The sequence below is a fragment of the Micrasema longulum genome, unplaced genomic scaffold (genome assembly GCF_059751315.1).
Source record: "Micrasema longulum isolate JH-2025_06_02 unplaced genomic scaffold, ASM5975131v1 h1tg001374l, whole genome shotgun sequence".
NCBI classification, from domain to species: domain Eukaryota; kingdom Metazoa; phylum Arthropoda; class Insecta; order Trichoptera; family Brachycentridae; genus Micrasema; species Micrasema longulum.
Window position 1 is genome coordinate 58,537 of NW_028278560.1, and position 12,370 is coordinate 70,906.

At 30.9% G+C, this 12,370-nt stretch overlaps 1 protein-coding gene across 7 annotated transcripts in view; it reads left to right on the forward strand.

The window, feature by feature from the left end:
- LOC148275617 (uncharacterized) overlaps positions 1 to 12,370 on the forward strand; it is a 69,817-nt gene that overhangs the window by 31,630 nt on the left and 25,817 nt on the right. The window lies entirely within an intron of this gene.

Genomic DNA, 12,370 nt, shown 5'->3' on the forward strand with positions numbered 1-12,370 from the left:
TCTTTTAAAATAGTATTTATTTCATCAATTTTATATTTAATTATTGTTCCCTGTACTCATAACTTTAACTTCTTTAAAAATTTGTAAAAAAATTGACTCCGTTTTAGTTTTCTTAAATCAAGTAGTAATAAACAATATGTGTTCGTCCATAGTTAGATTTTTCTATGAAAATCATTTCTCACGCAGGTTTTAAAATTAGTCAAAAAAAATCTTTGTTGAAAATAAAGGTGCTAAACTTGCTTTGTTTCTTTGTTGTTCTCAATATGTGTTATTTTTTTAATGTTAATATTATTTATGTCCCGAATTGAGTTGCTGTAACGCCTTGGAATGTAATTCAGTGTATTATACTTTAAAAATACTTTTTGTTATATGATTTATAAATAAATGAAAAAATAAAAATAATTATACAAGGCGTAGGTAATGTAGATAACTATAATTGTTACCTATGTCTTATGCACATTTTTTAATTGAGCTTTGTGGGTTTGTTTCCAAATAATATATTTTAAGGTTCAAAAGTTTGTTTCCACTAAGTCTCACTCACCCAATTCTCAAGTATATGTTTTGTATAAAATGTTTCACATGAGATGACGTAATCAGCATTTTAAGTATATTCTTAATGCATCTTTATCATAACTGGATTTTTTTTATATCCAATGAACACTTTTATAAAATCTAGAAACCTTCCAGGAAGCGATTCAGCACATGTATATTTTTTATATTATGTGTCCTTCAAATAGCATAACATTTAACATGGTCCTTAAAAATTAAAATAGCTAATACCTATGTGCTTTAAAAAATACTATTAAAATTTCAACAAAAATAATTCTTGGTCGTATGTCTTTCTGTATTTTATTGTCTTATTTGATGTTTGTTTCTGTTTTTTGTAGTCTAAAAATCTGTCAATTTATATATCTATTAAATGGCTAAGAAAAAACATGACATTAGCAAAAGGATGAAGTTTTAAATACAGTTTCATAATATTAAAATAACGGCTCTATAAAAAAAATATATACAATTGGGGGGTACTACTTGCAAACCCGGCAAAATCCAAAATAATAAAAAGTGAGATATTAATTGAAACTTACTCAGAATACAATTTTTTACAATAAGTTTAACATTGTCAGTTAAAAATACGGCTTAATTTGTACGACTTGACTTTTAAATTATCGGCTTTGTTGCAAACATGGCAACCTCTACGTAAGTATTGCAAAGTTGGTAATGTATAAAATTAAATTTATTATTTCACTTATGTTTTTGACATAATTTTGCTTATGTCATCACTGCTTACGTATAAAATATTAACTGATTATGATAAAAAAAATAATTTTAAAAAGTCAGTGTTAGAAAGTTGAAGTTAAGTATTGTATAATTTTTTTTTGATTTGCTCATAATAAAGAAATATGGATTTTGCCGGGTTTGCAAGTAGTCTTCAATCTTTGCTCTAACTACAGATAAAATTTCAAGATGAATATTTTGGCATGTTACCAGTAAATCCTTGTAAAGTAAAATTATTTATATGTCTACAATTAATGCGGTTCCTATAGAAAAATAATGTTTTATTTATTATTTAGCCCTCCTCAATAATATTAAGTTATTTTAGATTCGTTTTGGGATGTTTTAATTATTACGTACGTTAATAAACATATTGATTCATTACATTTTTTCGTTCGGTTACCTTGTTATAACCGATTAGGTCAAATTTGCCGATTGATTCCGCGAATCTATAAGGAAAATTTGATTCGGTCATGTAGGATGGGTCAACGACTCAAAAAGGTTGGTACATGAGCATTCTTCATATTTTTTAAATATTTTTTTTACATAAGGTTGAATTGAATTAGTATTGTATATTAGTCTCGACTTAACATGGATTTTTCTAACAAGTCGGGACATAAAAAAAATATAATTGTGCTCCATGATAACATTGTGTATTTTGTGCATTAAATAAATGAAAATAAAGTATAGTATGCGTAAAAAAAAAGATGCAATGCAATACAATATGTCACCAGCACTCAATAAAAAAAAATGGAATTTACTAAACAGGGGGAAAAAATATTTGCTGTTTTGTTGGTTACGTGGTTTAGTAAGCATATTTGTATTTTTCTAAATTATGAACTCGGAAGAAAGGGGTTTATTATTAAAATACGATAAGGTGGATTTATTTGAAGATTCTCCGAAGAAAGGTCAGTTACCAAAATAATCGATTCTACATAATAAATATAACATCTCATTTTAGTTAGAAATCGACATTAAAACTGATAATAATGTCTAGGAATTTCTATCGATACTCGTATCTCCTGTAGTGCTTTGGTATATTTTCAATTTATGAAATTATGATTGGAGGTATATACAACGGATCGTGTTAGTTGAATCAGTTGTCAATTCCTCGGCTGGTGTTGCCAGTTGCCAGTTGATATTGGTCAGTTCGATGGTGGTATATATTTATAAGATTTATGATTGCATCCGACTTTCCCCATAAATCAACAGGCACATCGGCCACAGATTGTAGATTACTTTTGCTATCGAACTGTTTCCATCGCGGCGCAGTTCTGCTATAGGAATGGTTTCACTTTCAGTTCGCCAGACCTCACAGTCTGCCATGCCCGCTGTATACCGTGGTATAGTGTGAATACGGCAGAATATACGATTGTTTGAAGATCAGCTGTTTCGGTGCGTGGATGTTGCTAATTATTCCTCCGTCCTATTTCCGCTCCGCTAAATTTCGGTAATCCGCAGAGATATTCTTTGTTTCAATTGTATCACTGCATATAAAATATATACTCGTACACACATATATTTACTTATGTTACCGAATCATCAGATGGAATAGTATGTAGGTACATTTCCCGCAAAACAAATCATGTAAATGATTTCGATAACATCGTGTTTACCGTTCACTGAATAGTTGTTGTATATACGAAAATACCAAATGTAAAATATTATTACAATCATCGATAATGTTCCCTCTTATTCAGTCTGAATGTTTAATTTCAGAACAAAGCAATTTGTAATCCCCGAACTCTCGGATAATAGTTTCTCAGACTGTCACATTTCCCTCACATCGACTGGGATTACGTGGCGTTTTCTATTATACGGCGTCTTTCTTATATCTTTTTTGAAACAAACGACAGTCAACTCATGCCCGTTGTGAAGACGCGATGAAAGCATCATCAATTTTTCTCTTGACAAGAACTTTCTAGAGGGATTTTTATTTTCTTTGCGGCACTCGCTCCGGCCACGTTTCTCCGCGGGTCTCGAATGCCGGAGATAATTATTTATGCTTTGCTTATGATAATTTTATTTGTCTTCTAAGTCCGTCTCTCTTCCGAGGTGTTCGGTACTAATTATTACGCTCCGATGTGGAGCGACAAAGGGAAAAGAAAGCGAGAGACGCGGCTGGAAGAACGTAATATGTTACTCGCCTGTGAAGTCAGGAATGCATTCTGCACTGTTGCATTCCTTCTGTCTGCTCTGTGTTCTCAGTTCTATTCCTAGCCTCGGCTTCTCTTGTGCACTGCGCATACAGCGCGTTACCTTACACCACTCCCTGCACTTGTGTCACTATAGTCACCCGGAATATTATTCTAACTAGCGATATTATGTTCGAGTATAATACACTTTCCTCTTGTGCAGTGTATACGTGACTCGTACTCGCGATGCGACACTTTTTCAACTTCTATCCCAAAGGTTTGCTTACAAAATCCTTTTGTGATAGTTATATGTTTATGAATTGAGTTTGATATTCTACCGGGTGTTTACGTTGCTCGACTAACGAATACGTTATAAAATAAATAATATCGTAATTAGTTTACATTATGCGTTTAGCAATATGCCGCTTTGAATATACAGTATTTGAATGTACGTATTAAACGCTGTGGGAGAAGAATGTGATTTATTCCAGTAATATTCTCATTCATAAAATATTGAAAGCGTATAATTGTGATTACGTGTTCTGGTAGAGCGGGGGAGTTCACCTAACCTATTAGCGACACCTGGCAAAACACTGAGGAGAAGTTCCTTTCATCGCTGGATTAGTCCACTGTCATAAAGTAAACTAGTATGGGCCGCCATTATGCGCTAGGCAATATTATTTAGTGGACGAAATTAGGAGGCAATCTGTTTCTTCGCTGCAATAACTCGCTGTTTAAGAAGGCCATCTATCACGGCCATGACATTCGATGTGACAACGCCATACTTTTATTGCTCCGGGCTTCCAATGCAACTGCCTCTCCGCCTCGCTTCATCCATCATCCGCTGTGTCAGTTCTAATGACGCTGCTTTTTTCTCGTAATAATTGAGTCGTTATTTTTTATATCTTCATAAAGTATAAACTTCCAACTAATTTAAGTTAAATGCAGCGAGTTTATTTGTGGTTTAAAAATGAATGTAACCCATTTTTCTACTACCTAATCACGAGCCGAGAGAAGTATCCAATGTTACAATTTGAATGCAATCAATCTCTCGTTGTAACCTAGGGTCGTTTATGAAATTTATGAAAAGCTTATTAAAATATCGAGGTTATTGTTACGTTAGAGACATGATTTCTATTGTGGCGTATGAGTGCTTACAATTTAACACTCTCGTTTGCATTCATCGCTTATAATTTAGTATTTAATCAATATATCTACATACCGACACGATCTTTTATTAATCACTTCACGTACACGAACTTTACTTGAGTTCATTTCTTTGTAATTAAGTAGGTGGATAGATATTCGACACGTACGAATAATATACGCCCAATTAATAATCAAAGTGTTAAGACAATAAGCTATTCATCGGTTCAAATTTAGATTCGTAACTCTCCGCCATAGTGAATACTTTTCTAATATCTCTTGACGTGGTAACAACACATCGTTGTAATTAATAACAGACTTAGCTCAGTTCGAGCGTATTTTCACAATATCTCTCGGCTAATTTCTGTCTGGGCTTTCTTTGGCAAGAAGCAACATCCCTCTTTGCCAACAGAAGGTAGTACATATTGACCTGATTATCTATCAAGTAGCGTTCATCTGACTGGCTAACAATAAACCGAAATTAAGAGACCAGTAGGTACGTTACTTTTGTACTGGCTAAATACAAAATATACATCGTGGGTGTTGCAATAATTATACCATAAGTACAACGCGACGCTTAAATAATTATCAATTTGACTTGCTCGCAAGACTCAAATTAATCCTTGAGTTTAATCGATTTTGTTTAAACTTTTTCATTATCTTCAATTGTGACGTATGTGTTTATATTCTATCTCTTGTTAGACATGCGATATTTATATTATTTTGACTCCTCTCGCTTTTTGCACCTTAAGAATTTAAGATTCAAATTTGTGTCGATTTGAAAGTTGGGTCATAATGAATCGATTTGGCTATTGAGGTTAATTTGAACATTAAGTTTTAATACATCTCTTATCATTGCTTCATCTATGTAAAAACGTTGCCTACATAATGTAATTCAATAGTAAAAACATCTGTCCTAGTAAACAACTTGTTGATTTTATCGTTTAGATAAATAATTATTCTCTCAGGCTTATTAATAATTTATAAAAATCGACATTAATGCGCATCGTGCGACCTTTCATGAAAAAGTGGAACGAAGTAACAATAAATTCCTTTTTCTACGTAAGTAAAAACTTAATTTTTATCTGCAAATTTATTTATTAATAATTCTACTTTAAACCATATTCAAATACAAAAATTCATCTATAAATAATGCAAATACTGAATTGTTTACTTTTGCAGCCATTTTTGTAATTAATCAAATTAGAGGGTACCATAATTTTAGTTATTTATTTATTTTATTTTATTTTATTTGGGATTTTTACAGCTATTACATAAACAAAATAAGTAGAAAAATCTTAATAATGCTAAAGCCAATTAAAAAAATCCACTGTAAATATAATGACACATAATATATAAGAAAAGAAGTTTAATAATTGTATTTGTGTGACGTTTGTATTCATGTGTATGTGAATGTGTGTATGCGTGAATGAATGAGGGAGAGGATACATGTGCGTGTGGGAATGAATGAGGGAGAGGGTGCGTGTGTGTGGGTGCGTAAGTATAAAAAAATAATTGTTTAAAACTTGTAATTGTATTAAAAATGGTTCAATAAAGAGCTTAGTAAAAAGTTAGAAACCTTTTTGTAAAAATTCAAATCAACAAATGATATAAATGGTTTGTTTTTTTTAAGTATCTTAAAAATCAAAACCGTATTCTGAAAAATAAAAAGCATTTTATATTAAAATTTAACTGATACACATCGAATGAATAATGTGCGACGAGTCCCATACAATACGAGTACGGTAGGTAACCACAAAATGCAGTAAATACGAAATAATGACAACAATAAAATAAGGTTTGACAATACGCGAACGTTGATTCAAAACGAACACACAAATGCATATTATATGCACCTACATAATATATAAATAAGAATAACATATAAGTTTGATAGAAATGATTCGAATTATAAAAATCAGGTGTCACAAACAGTTGGCCCGCAGTACGGGGATACATAATTATATTAAAAGATCTTCTCCCTATAAAACTTATATTTGTTCAGGGATAGAGAGCAACGGAGAGGAGGATGCGGACAAAGACAATTAATTATCTATGGCAGTTTTGATAAATTTAATATTTTTGGTAAATATATCTATGTCGTTAAATTTCCTGTTATACGTATCCATAATACGGTTAATCGTAGCGTTTTTTGACGAATTTGTATGTGGAAAAGTTATGTATAACGCGTTTGTATCTGTGGTACGCGGGTAAATGAATGTTATTATCGTGTAATTTATATTGCTACCAAAAATGTTTGCCTCTATATATGTAACTAGCTTTATAAGGGCCAGTCAAATTTTAGTTTAATTATATTAAAATAATTTACACACAATTAAAATAATTTACACACAATTAAAATAATTAACAGGCAAAAACGGGTTGCACACATTTTCCCATTTTGACGAAAATGTGATAATTGTTTACTTAACCTTTTTTGGATGCAATCAGCCCTTAGTCGCTTTGGTTACTTGGGTAGAATAATTTTTATGCTTAGAAAACGAATATTTGCGTTTTATTTTTTATTATCTACGATTTGTCCATTTGTCGATGCGTTTTGAAGCTGCATGACTTTTTGTGATGTTAGCTATCATATTATTTTTATCATATTATGTAAATGTTATCAACTATCAAATATCTAAATTTAGTAAATGGGGTCTAGAATTTCAACCGTCCATGCGCTCAGTAGCTGCAAGACTTGTTGTTATCTAACTTCTAATTTTATAAATTTGCTTATCATTTCGTTTTTAAAATATCACTTAAACTCTAAACTTCATTGTCAAATAAAAAAATTAAAAATAAAAATGTAAATATGGGCTAGATTTCTTATTGTCCATGCGCTCTGTAGCTGCAAAACGTTCTGTTATCTACCTCATATATATCATAATTGGAGACGAGGAACTAGAATCCCAACCGTCCATGCGCTCTGTAGCTGCAAGACGTGCTGGGATATTTATTTATTGTACAGCACCCTTGAGGTGATTTTCACAAAAATGGCGCCATATAAATTATCCAAACATTATTATTATTGTAGGTCGTTTTTAAGTAGGTCCTCTACGAAAATCTTATATTATAATTTCTTTTTCTTCTGTATTTATCAAAAAATAAACTTCTATACTTATTTGCAATTAAACTTCACAATTTTTTTCAAGTTGGTGTTTTTCCCCTCATTTTGAAATTCCGACGATAAAATAATACTATCGAAACGATAAAATAAAATGCCGGAGCCCTCCAGACGCTGTCTGTTGCTGGTCGAAATCCCTTTATAAATATTATTCCCTGGTAGTTATTCGATAGTAAACGATATGTCATTTGACAGGCCAGCATTATCGTCGTCGGGGATTGTAATTAAAACTAAGCTCCACGTTAACTCAGATTAGATCCTTCCATCTTGTTTATTACCGTATAAACTATATCGACTTACATTTCTTTATGTTAATATCAGTACGGACTACGGACCTGCAGCCCACGTACATATCACTATTTTAATGTTGATTGGTTGGAAACCTTTAAACTTCTTTAAATTCTTTGAAATGTTATATATTGAAGCATGTAGTACCTTCCCAAGAGCAAAATACCTACTAACAAAAGAAAAATAATAATGCTCTTTTTAAAATTTCGTGACTTATTTACTTCTACTGTATGTATGTTTGTTCCATTTTAAAATATTTATTTTTTATTTAATATCTGTATTTAAAACTGAAAAAAAGTTAGTCGTTTACTTGGGCAGATATTTTATTATTCAATAAAATGTTATGTATGCAAAGTTTTAACGACGTAATGACATAGGCAGGTACTAGCACTGAATAGATAGGTATTTTAAATTATCTGTAGGTAGGGCGTTCTATTCATTCTGTCTATGTCTACCCTTACATAGAACCAGCGTAATGGATAAATACATACTCGTTTACTAGGAATATTAGGGTTTTAAAAAATGTTTAGACTATCAAATTAAGCCAATTTTTTTTTCAATATTTGGTTTTTTATATATCGTATTATCAGCGTTATTATATTTTAATGTTTCGTAACTTTGAAAGTACTTCGCTCTGACGTCATAAATTCTGGTCGGTGAGTTCTGCTAATTAGTGAGTTATCTTCCCTGAATCCGGAAATCTATCATAACACTCTATCGTTGGTTGATTCTGAAGAACTTGTGATGTAGTTGAAAGTAGTTATTTTTGTTCAAATTATTTTTGAATTTTTCCTACGCTTTAGGGAAACTTCGCCGTCCAATTAAATTCTCAAATTTTTACAGCGTGTAAGAAACAATTTGATATTCAATTTTCCGTGGCACTGAACCTACGTATTCACCTAGTACGTTCCATTTTATCAGCGTACGCACATTATCTTCGTTTAACAAAATTAAATTAAAAAAATACTATTGTTTTGTAAAAATATATAATAAGAAAATACTGTATTTACATAACTTTCATATTTTGTTTGGAATAATGATTAGTATACACAACACATCAAAAGAGCATTTTTATTGAGCCACGATCTTTATTCTATTCATTTGTTAGTGAAAATTCTTTGTAAAAGTTCATTGTATTTTGTTATAGAAATGAATGCCAGTAATCGGTTGCATCGCTTTTGTAACTTTTTCAAGACTATTATTTTTATTATATAAACAATTTTAGTATTGTGCAAACCTTGTTAAGTTTTATTCTTTTGTCTGAACCTTTTTACAAAGTGTAACTGGGTAGATACTAGAGATGAAACTGATACCCGGTAACTATCCGGTATCCGGCTTTCCGGCTTCATTTTACTATCCGGTCGTATCCCGAATAGTAGCTCAATATCGGTAGAAACCTAATTTTAATTTAACTGCGAAAATTTCACGAAATCAACGTCACTAAATTTAATAATGGTTATCGTCCGTGTTTGAAAAAAAGGAGGTAACCCTCGTTAGTTGAAAAACTTACTTTTTTTTGTAAAAACGTTCGTCAGTGCTCAGTTTACACCTTAGAAAAAGAGTTTAACCAGGAAATATAAAATATTTATCAATTTTGTTTTGTAATTTAAAATGTGTTTCCCTGAAAAAAATAAAGCGCATGAGTAGAAACTACCCAAAATCGTTATGATTAATTAATTAATAAACTTATAAACCATACTGATAATGAGATTTTAATTTTCTTATTGATCGATAAGTGATCATTAAAAATATTTTTTAATTTTTTTTTTATTATTTATAAATCATATACCACAAAGTATTTTACAAGTATAAATACGTTGGATTATATTCCCAGGAGTTACAACAACTCAATTCGGGACGTAATTATTGGCATTTAGATAATAACACATATTGAGAACAACAAAGGAACAATCAAGTTGAGCACCTTTATAACTAAATATACAACAAAAAATATATACGCCTAAAACCTTTTCTTACACAAGTAGAATAAATATACATAAAAAACGCTTTTAAGAATAAAAAAATGAAAATATTTTAATCGCGTTTTATTTTATAGACATTATTTCTTTTGTTTTTAACTAAGGGAGAAATTTGAATACCTACGGGGGTGTTTTTATTGTTTTATAAGTCCGATATCCGGAATCCGGTATCCGGCCAAACCACTATCGGTTTCACCACTAGTAGATACATGAATTTATGTTATAATGTTATTTAAATTATTTTAAATACGAGTAAATTGTTGCAACTCTTTTATTACCAAGACTGGCTGTCTCGGTATTCCTATTCAACACTACATTTTTCATTTTTGGATGTCGGAGATGTGTGGACTTGGTTTTGAAAAAACTGAATTTCACGCGTTTCGCCGCGTCTTCGTCGGCTAGCATTATGCAGTACTTTATTACTGCTACAGCGCGTTCTTATTGACATTTCCAACACCTTGTTTAGCTGTATTTCTAATTTCGTTTGAATGTTGAAACAAACCACACCACTCAGATCTCATCACAGTCCCAACGCTAGACTTGATAAAAAGCAGAAAGCTTCTTTCTCGCCTGACAAATAATTGTATTCATCAAATTGCATCGCCACGCATTGAGTAATTAAAACTGTCAACCAGAAAATATGTCGGGCAGCAGAAGATTTTCGTTCAACGAACATAATTAGTGACATGTTTCCTATATTTTATATTTGTTCCCGTAATGAGCGAGAAATTACCTGATAAGTTCTTTTATGAAAATTCATCAAAAGGTTATTTACCAATTCAATAAACACTTACATTTACTTTATTTTATTTATTTATTCGATTTTATTTGGGATTCTTACAGCTATTACATAAACAAAATAATTAGAAAAATCTTAACAATACTAAAGCCAATTTAAAAAATCCACTGTAAATATAATGACACATAATATATAAGAAAAGAAGTTTAGTAGTTGTATTTGTGTGACGTTTGTATTCATGTGTATGTGAATGTGTGTATGCGTGAATGAATGAGGGAGAGGATACTTGTGCGTGTGGGAATGAATGAGGGAGAGGGTGCGTAAGTATGAAAAAAATATTTGCTTAAAACTTGTAAATTGTATTAAAAATGGTACAATAAAGAGCTTAGTAAAAAGTTAGAAACCTTTTTGTTAAAATTCAAATGACGAAATGATATAAATTGTTTTTTTTTTATACACTTTCCTATCACTTATATCTTCATACTTATATCACAATACTTAAAACTGGTTGACACACTATCTGATCCCACATTCTTCATCATTTAACACGTATTTTTCATTTTTATTTTTATCTATTAAGGGGGAGTGGCCTAAAAATGCTAAAATGTGATATTACGATGGGATATTTAAAGTACTTGTAGTAGTCCTAATTTTAAAAATACCTTGTCACCTTGAAAGTAATTTCAGAAACACAAAACTTTATAAAACAACACCGCTTTAAAGTCTATTAACAATTTTTTTTTAAACCCCTGAACTTCCCAGGGCCGCGATTACCTATCTTCATCGGTACATATCGAGACGGTGTAAAGTAAAATCAATATTTTTGTACGAAGATGTGTAATGTTTGAGGAAGGCAGGGGTTAATACCATTGGCAAATGGTGATTTTACTTACAGGCAAGCTATAAAAAAAACATGTATTTTTACCTACATAGAGGGTACATTATATAATGTAAGTAATATATACCATAAATTGATATTTTTCTGTGATTCTGTGTGATACAACAACTCTCATCCATGAAATCAACTCAAACGACGTAACTTCGTGATATAGTATCCATTACTTTTATACATAACTCATTAAAAATAGCACCATGAATTCAGTCGATACATATTTTTTTTTTTTTAATTTATTGAGGAAAAGCAACAGTTGTTATATAAGAATACAAAATATAAAAAAATAGTACATGCATCCAGTTAAAGTTTTTCACAAATATAATGAGAGAACATGTTACACAGTAAAGAGAAAAATAATATATTATATAAGACATGAGAAAAAAAAAGAGCTCGTAAGAGGGTTAAGGGATGAGGAAATAGAGTGTAGAAGTGGACTAGAGGGATTTTCATAATATAGTTGACCAATTCTAAATTTTGTTATTATAATAAAATAAACATAATTAAAAGAATATAAACTTATTACACGCCGACAAATGTTTTATTTTACAGTGTTTCAAAAAGTTTTTATCTGAAGTCACAAAATTTTGTATTAAAAATATCTAAATGGGGACAAAGTAAATTAAATTTGGAGCAGCTACGATAAATAAACGAGTTTTGAATATATTTTTTTTGGGCAATAAATTATTTAAAAAATTAAGTTGTCGTGTTGACTTTACGGGACAATTGATTGAAATACGCTCCAAGAGATATGGACTATCGATAAAATTGTTTAAATTTTGAAGAGGAAAGACA